Raw genomic sequence first — 9158 nt, 5'->3', positions numbered from 1 at the left:
TAACCTTTCAAATCTCATCGCTCTCCAATACTATTGCTGGAGAAGGAGCCATTGTTATAAACACAGAGGTTCTCAAACTTTGAGGTCTAAGGAATCCTTTAAATTAGTCAATTTTATTAAGGTCCCCCTAGAGCTTTTGTTTATGTGGGTTACATCTATTGATATTTATCATTTTTATAATTTAAAATAATAATTTAAAAAATCTAATAGTATATTTAAAGTAACATTAATAAACTCATTAAAAGTTAACATAAATAAAATATTTTCATGCAGTAGAAGAATATTCCTCAAAACCACACATAAATTTGATTACAAGTGAGATTGTTTCCCATTTTGCAAATCTCATTAATGTCTGATTTGACAAAATACAGCTGTGTTCTCAAATCTACTTATTTGTCCCCTCAAAAATTTTATAAAATCCTTTAGACAAGAGACCGTATTTTCAAGTTTTATCCCCAGAGCCAGTCATGGACTAGATTATTAGTATCTCTTTAATAAATGAATCAATTAAATCATCTAGTCAAGCATGGGTTTTGTCCTTGAAAAGGTTATTCAGTGCACCTTTCAGTTTTCTTGCCTCTTCAACTGCACTCCCCTGATTTGAAATCTGACACTAGCATAACAAAAGCAAAAGCATTCTTGGATTTGTGGATTTTCTAAAATACTGTTAGATTTTGACATCACGTGGGAAGAAGTGAGTGAGCTGGGTAGGCACAAAATGATCATCAGTGTATTCGTAATGATTTAGCAGGAAGAAGTCTGTGCTAAACGTGTTTCCTAATCCCAGGCCAGGTGTCACTCAGTAAAGTGATTATGATCTTCTTACCCCTTAGCCCTGGAGAACTGGTTAACTACAGGAAAAATGCTCATACATTCCAGCATATTGTCAAACATATGTAACACATTACAAGTATGTCATTAAGCATCTTATCCATTTCATCCTTAGATGTTTTTTTTTGTTCTAAACTGGAAATGAACCAAAAGATCATCTATCCAACCCCACTCACTTTTCACATAAGGAAAAGACTGTATTTTTCGTCAGAAAATAAGATCTTAATAAAGTTAACAGCATTTTGCATACGTATTTAACAGGTTGCTAAGAGATTACTGTAGACGGAATTCAATCTGGTGTTTTTTAACATTACTTTTTCATGTAAAAGAATGATTTTCTAAGGACGATTCTGCTTTGTTTTTTACAACATTCGGCTGAGGAGTATGCACGTGGCTGTTTAGAGACTTGTTTATTCCTTTTAGAAATCCTGTTCGTGTTTAGTTAGTTTCGTACTATTTTATTTAAAATTAAATGAACATTTTTTGAGCAATGAGATACCGTTTACTGAATTACAGCTGCATTACATTAAGCCAGCAAGTGATCCTCCTGAGCTCCTGTGAGCTCTCAGTGCTCACAGACTAAATCCAGACTCTGCATTTCCTAAATTAAGGTGGAAAACTTCATCAGTCTACCCAATGCCGGCAGATGTGCGGAGAGCAGGCAGACTTTTTAGAGAGCAAATAAGTAAAGGAAGGCAAGGCTTCCTTGTTATTTTCATTTTTTCATTTGGGAGTGAGAATGTGAGCAGAGGGGAATTTACAATCCCATTGTTACTTCATCTGTTTCTGAAATGTCCTTTTGCCACATTTACCCAAAGAAAGATGTATGGGTAGTTTACTTTTAACGTAACATGACGATTTTCCTTATGAGCTATTCAACCCTATACAAATATTTTTCACTGAAATGTCCCATTTCATTTTAAAACAAGTATCAATAGTATTCTTAAATGAATCTTAATTTTTAAGAATTGTTATCTTTAGGTTACCATTGCAGAATAACATAGAACTCAAAATCTAATACATAAGATAGTACTGTATTTTGTAATATGCCAAAAGATTAAGTAACGGTTACTGATTGTTATACAGAAGTTTCTGAAGATGGTCTTACCTGAATTCATCCTAACATTCATTTGGCCGTTCTTTTCCACGGAAATACAATCATTTTTATTTATTTAATTATAACAAATATATAAAATTATATTTCATTATTCTGAGCTCTTCAGCAAATTTTTATGAGAAAAAATAGTCACTCAGAACAATATACTATAACCTTACCTCACCTAGGCCATAAAGTTTGTATTTATGTATAGATATGTATTATATTTTTTATATCATATCATATATTAGAAGATTGATAAATCACTTTATCTCCTTAAACTGTGATTTCTTCAATGGGTACCACAAAAATATAATCAGTTGTACGTGTTAGAAAAATCTAAAATAAAAGCATATTGCTTCCATTTTATGAATTGAACTTCACAGCAAATTAAGAAGGACTATGACAAAATTTCCACTATTATCTTAACTCTCTGGATTTAGACTTAATATTCTAAAACTCATTTTAATTAACTAAAACTATATTCATCAGGCATGATCTAAATTTTTTTGGTTGTTTTGAAAACTAAAGTTAAACTTCAAAGTCAAGTTTGCCAACACTGATATTTTTAAAAATAAGATTTTCCAAAAAGTGAGGGTTAAAAGTATAAAAATATGTTGAGAATTGATGCTATCATCCTAACACATACTGATTTTTATTAAACCTACTTTTAAAAGCATAGATGGACTTGGCTATCAGAGTTTGCCTAAGAATATTAACATGATAATCAACTACATAAAAGCAAAAACTATATTAAAAACTGACCAGTATTCTAGGAAGTTAGCAAAGATTTTTTTCATTTTTCTACCTCTCAGAAACACTATAAAAACAGAAATTACTTCTAGCATAGGAAAAAGAAGCGTTAGAAAAGTTTGCATACCTACAATCCTTAAACCTTCCTTTGCTTTGTCTGGCTGGAGGATTAGGAAACGGCCGGGAAAGCTCTAGGGGCGAAAAAGGCAGGTGACCCGATTTACCCTTCTTGTAAACATACTAATGGCAGGCTTCTTTGGGAACAGACTACAGCTGACCCTTGAACAACACATTGGGGGTTAGGGACATGGACCGTGCCTGCACTTGCTGTACACGAGGGGGTGCACAGGCCCCCCACGGGGCACCCGAACTCCGGCCTACAAGGGACGGCACCACACCACCACCACACACCAAGCCCCACTGTCCCTGGCTGTACCCTAGGGGGTGCTTGGGAGCACTCCTTTGATTCAATCTGCCTTCTTACACATGGTGACCCTAATTCAATCAATCATCCTTCTTAATGGGCGTCAGGAAACTTCAGAAGGCATATTCATTTAATGGGGGTCAGGAAACCTAAGGGGGTTGATTGAATCGGGCTCAGGAGACCTAGGGTGTTTGGCTGGTTTAATGAACGTCAATAGATTTAAGAAGGACGATTGATTTAACGGGGGTCACGATATTTAAGGGTGCTGATTTAACTTAGAGCTGGTCCTGTGTATCTGTGGTTCCTGCATATCAGCAGTTCCTCATCCACAGATTGAACCAGTCTTGGATCTTGCGGTACTGTAACATTTACTATGGAAAAAAATCTGTATGTAAATGGACCCACCCAGTTCAAACTCCTGTTGTTCAAGGGTCAACAGTAAATGGTTTCTGTTGGCAGGAGAGTCATTATCTCTGAAACGCTTATAGCAGAATCTGTCTGTCTTATGGTAAATATATATATATACATATTTATATGTATCATTTAAATAATAGAAATCTATGAATTATGGCTGTCCCTGGAAAATGCCACGTGACCTATGTTATTGTCTCCAAAAATACTGGGGTGCTTTATGACGGATACAGCATCTTATGTGTATTTGCTTAGAAGATGCATGATATGAAAAAAAACTTGGGCACTAAGCTGCTTCATATGTGCATCTCCATTACTAGTACCCTAGAAATTCTTAAGAGAGCTTGATATTGGAAAAGATCTTATAATTTGTGTGACTCTGATTTGATGTTCTGATCCTTGGAGTTATATCAGGTTGATACTGGAAGCAAGACTGCCTTTCAGACTTTGAAGACATAATGGCTGAGACACCAAGGTGTTTCCTCTGAATTCTCCACTGTAACAACGGCGATGAAGACGACTGAGGAAGAACAACAGCCGAAGGCGAGCTTGTATTACATTACAGACCTGGGTTCCTCTTCTGTGTGATTCCAGTTTTGAAAGTCAGTCGGGCAAAAGTTGTATTCTTATGGAATGGAAGTCCCAGTATACATTTACTGGGTGACAAAAGTATATCTAAATGTCATGGTATGTTGGCATAATCTTTGAGTTAGAACTGAAAACCCTTGAGGACAAGTCAGTATAGGACATTAAGGAAATCATGGTAACTGCTTCTCAGAAGAAGTGTTCTGGGGGGAGGGGGTAAGGACCACTGGTGTGACACCTTAGTGACGAATGGTGTCTAGTGCATAAACCCTGATGAAATTCATGGACCAAGTGATTCTGTAATATTCCCAGAAGTTAAAAGGGCCAGAGCAACCAAACATAACAATCTAATTATGAGAAGTTAATCATTATTTCTCAAGGGCCTGCTAATAAAGAACTTCAGAGACTAGCAAGTCTGTTTGCTTTTGGTAAAATCATCCTTCTCATCGAGGAATTGTATTGTGCCCTCTTCCCAAAATCAAGATGAAGAGGCCTGAATCTGCATGTGGTCTGAGCAGAAACAACTGAATGTTTTACGGGGGTAAATGGCACAGGCACTCCTAGGAGGTACTTGTGACCTATGTGCTCAGGTAATAGCAGACCACGTGTGCAGACAGGAGCCTTTGTCCCAAACTGACACATGTCACCCAGTGGTGACTTTGGGTTTGAGATTCTAAGCTACATGAGAAAGTCACTCACTACACCAGATCTGAGAGGTAATCACTGGCACATTAGTCGGCAGTAATCAAGATTGCTCTCTTGATAAAAAAGGCTTTAGAAAATTCTGAGGTCAGAAAATTCCATCCTGCCTTAGAGGGTACTGGGGAAGGGATTAGAAGATGGAAGGGGCAATGTGACAGAGCCAGGCTCTGAACTGGAAATGGTATGCTGGAGAATATACCACGGGGGGTACCTTGTGGAGGTCGGGGCACTTTTGTCATATACAGGAGGTGGTGCTTCACTGCCCCTGTGCCCAACCACGGAGCCGTCTGAGGACCTCGTCTCCTCTGCTCCTGGGTGGTCGGGCCCACCCTTCTCTCCCAGCTGTGCCACAGTAAGCTGCCGGGCTCCCACGCAGATTCCATGCCTCAGGCCCATGGCACTTGGAAATCAGCCACAGGCCCTGCAAATGCTAAAATCTCGCTACAGGAGGAAGAGCAAGCCTCAAGAGTGGGAGGAGTCTGGACTCTTTTTGACAAGGAACTAATATTTACTAAGCACTTAATGTATACTAAATACCAACATTATACTTTAAATTTTTAAAATTGTATTATGGTAGGAATACTTAACATGAGATCTAGCCTTTTAAATTTTGAAGCAATTTTTAAGTCGGCCGTACTGTTTTTCTTTTTTAAAACATCTTTATTGGAGTATAATGCTTTACAATGGTATGTTAGTTGCTGCTGTATAACAAAGTGAATCAGCTATACATATACATATATCCCCACATCTCCTCCCTCTTGCGTCTCCCTCCCACCCTCCCTATCCCACCCCTCTAAGTAGACACAAAACACCAAGCTGATCTCCCTGTGCTATGTGGCTGCTTCCACATAGCATAGTTAGGTCCAGACCCTCGGGAAAGCATTTAGACATTCAATGGCTTTACTGTATGGTCAGGCCTCTGGGCCTCAGATAAACTGGATAGTAAAGAACAACCCAGTTTGAGGCTGGAGAGGATACAGTTACACGATTTGTATCTTTCCTACCTGAGGTACCTCTTGAGAGAGTAGATTTCGGGTAACGAAAAAGGTAACCATGAGGAGATGTGTATGCTAATTACCTTGGCTGTAGTAATCACTGTGCACCAAAACATCATGTTATGTTTAAATATATGCAATTTTATTTAAAAATTTACAAAAAAGAAATTAGAGAAAAACAGATCAGATTTTCAAGTCAGATTCACAAGAACCATCCATATATCGAATATCAAGTGTTACAGCTGTTCCTAATAAGTTCAAGGATACAGGCAATGAAACAAATGAGAAAGCAGAGTGGTCCAGACCAGCTCGAGTTCTTCCCTAGGTCCTGCCTCTCACAGCTGACCTGTGCTGCCTGGCCCAGGATAACTATGAGGTCTGGACGTAGGATTTTAGGAGTTCCTTAGAAATACTTCAGTTATGAATGATTTCATTTTTTTTTTTAATCCTAGCGTTGTTTACATGTTTCTAGAGAGACATGCCTCATGGATTCTTTGCTCCCTTACTGTAAGCCATCTTTAGCAAGGGGCACCCTACTAAAGTTATTCAGTAGATAACATCTCTTCACATGAGAAATACCACCCCTCTAGTCTATTTACCTGTAGTCCAAGTAACAAGGTCAACAGGTGCATCACTCTTCTTCTTTTCGTTAGCAGCATCTGCTCTGGTAAACTGAGGGAAGGGATCGCAAGCCAGCTGCTTTTACTCCTTCATCACCCCATAAAAACTCTCTTTCATTTCGCTTGGTGTGTTGTTCTAGGCCTGGATTCAAATTTACATGTCAGTAAGAGATGTGAATGACATTTAAACCACCGCCTTTGAAAACGTGTATTTGTAAGTGTTCTTTAGGGGTAGGTCTAACTTCTCCCTCTGTAGGTAAATTTAACAAGCTCTGAATGCATCTCCACTCCTCAGTGGGAAGGAAAATCTTGATTCCTCTCCTGTCTAAACTTATAATATCTGCCTTGAAGTGGGGCTCGGGAGAAGTGTGAGCTAGTCTGCTGTTATTATCATCTTTGTGGGTAAGTAGCATTTCTGCTGATCTGGAAAGCTCAACCACAGAGAAGGGGAGGTTAAAAGAGCAGTAAATGGAAAAAGCAGGAGATCATAGCATAGGGAAGAGACTCTTAGAATCCTATTACAATTGGGGGTGGGCAAACCATTCCATTTCCCCCAAGTGTATGAAGCACTAGAACAACACTCCTACCTGTCTCAGATCTGGTACTAATGACCAATGTTGGGAAAAACTTCTGGGAGCTGTCCTCTCTGGAGAAGAAAAAATAGACTACTGCTGAATTACAAGTTCCACCTAAAGGGTTCATCTCAATAATCTTGAGTAAAGGAGTGAGAAGGTGCCCTCAGGTGATGCAACTTACAGGAGTCAAATACAGCTGGTTCCCAGTTCATCAGCCAGATGAATTTGGCTGGTTGATTATCAGATTAGATGGAGGAAATATTACCAACACACTGGACACAGCAGAAGGCTGAACAACAGAGACTCCGCACTCCGGGTGGCCATAAATAAAGCTTGAACATGGAACTGCTAAGACAGCAGCCTTAATGTGATGAAAAGCAGAATGTAGCTGCCTGGCCACTGTGTCACCACTGGTCTGTGAAGGAAACATAGAATTTACTTAAAGACAGTGGAAATGGACTGTAGACAGTCACCAAAAAGATGGATTTGGGTGTGATTTGGTGGCTAAAATTACGGTTAGGTCACCTCCATTCCACTGGAATGGGAAGACTAATGGCCTTCCCAGCTAGAGCTGTTATGGGGTTAGAATGGCCCCGGATGACAGTCTCATGGGACACACAATGTTCGTTTGGTGCAGGGCACTTTTTCAAACGGTACGAGATTCGTTAGTGTGTAAAGCAGTGGCGTATGTGATGGCTTGATCAGCACTGGTCCCATTGTGACCTAGGTGTGTTAGGAACTGCTCTTAGGGTATGATCAGTTATTTTAGGTTTTTCATCATGATGTAAAGGACTTGCAAATTCTCATAATGACACAGAGGAAGTTCTCGCCCAGGAAGCAGAGGCCACATTTAGAAAACTGGTCTGGAGGGACAGAATATCTAATATCTAATGGAATATCTAATATCTAATCTAATATGAATATCTAATTGGATGAATTAACAGGATAATGACTCTATGGGAACCTCACCTCTGTCAGCAATGCTGAGAGCAGGATGGAGTGTATTTGAAGTGACTGGAGTCCTGGAGAGTCAGGCTAAGGAAGACCAACAATGGGAAATGTAAGGTAAACCAAACTTATGGCAGGTTGTCACTGGACAGTGTGGCTTTCATTGTCTTCTGGATGGAAGTAAAATTTATCTCACCAATGGTACAATTGGCTAGGAATGGACAAATAAAGGAAGAATATCTCAGAAATATTAGGGGATGCAGATGGTGTTATAACATAATGACGACTGAAAGTTGTCAATTGTAAAAACTTGTTTTACAATGTAGTTATATTTGCAAACCAGATGGAATCCAGAATTGACAAAATAATATTAATTCTAGTCACCATTGTCATCACTGAGACTGTGTGGTATGTTGGAAAGAAAAAGACTCTTTAAATACACGCTGTATGGTGTGGCAAATAAGATGTTAATATCTCCAGTACGGTTATGTGGTGTAACAAAGGATTTGTACATCCATAAACAGAATTAAATAAAAACCAGACTTATGTAGACCAGTGGCCAGTAAACTAATGCCCTTAGGCCAGATTTGGCCGGTAATGTATTTTTATATGGCCCATGAGTTAAGTATGGTTTTAAGATTTTTAAAGGGTTACAAACAAGAAAACAAAACAAAGAAGAATATGTGATAAAGACTGTGGCCTGCAAAGCCTTAAGCATTTACGATCTGGCTGTGTTAGGCTAATTAATACCCCCCCATCCCCCAAAATGTCCATATCCTAATCCCCAGAACCTGAGAATGTTACCTTATATGGCAAAAGGGACATTGCAGATGTGATTAAGGATGTTAAAATGGAGAGAGTATCTGGGGTTATCCAGGTGGGTCCCAAGTAATCACAAAGGTCCTGATGAGAGGGAAGCAGGAGATGAGAGACTACAGGATATGCGAAGGTGAAAGCAGGAGACCATAGTGTCCACGTGGACTCTAACAGCTGAAAAAGGCAAGTGGATGAATTCTCCCCTCAGGGTCTCCAGAGAACCAGCCCTGATGACTCCCTGAGGTTAGCTCTGTTAGACTCGATTTAGACTTTTGTCTACCAGGACTGTAGCAGAAAAAAAATGTGTGTTGTTTTAAACCACTAAATTAGCAGTAATTTGTTACTGCAGCAGCGAGAAAGCAAACACAGAAGCCCTTTTCAGAAATAGCTTGCTAGCCCCTG

This window comes from Physeter macrocephalus, chromosome 9 (assembly GCF_002837175.3).
Source record: "Physeter macrocephalus isolate SW-GA chromosome 9, ASM283717v5, whole genome shotgun sequence".
NCBI lineage: Eukaryota > Metazoa > Chordata > Mammalia > Artiodactyla > Physeteridae > Physeter > Physeter macrocephalus.
This window is presented reverse-complemented; position numbering follows the sequence as displayed.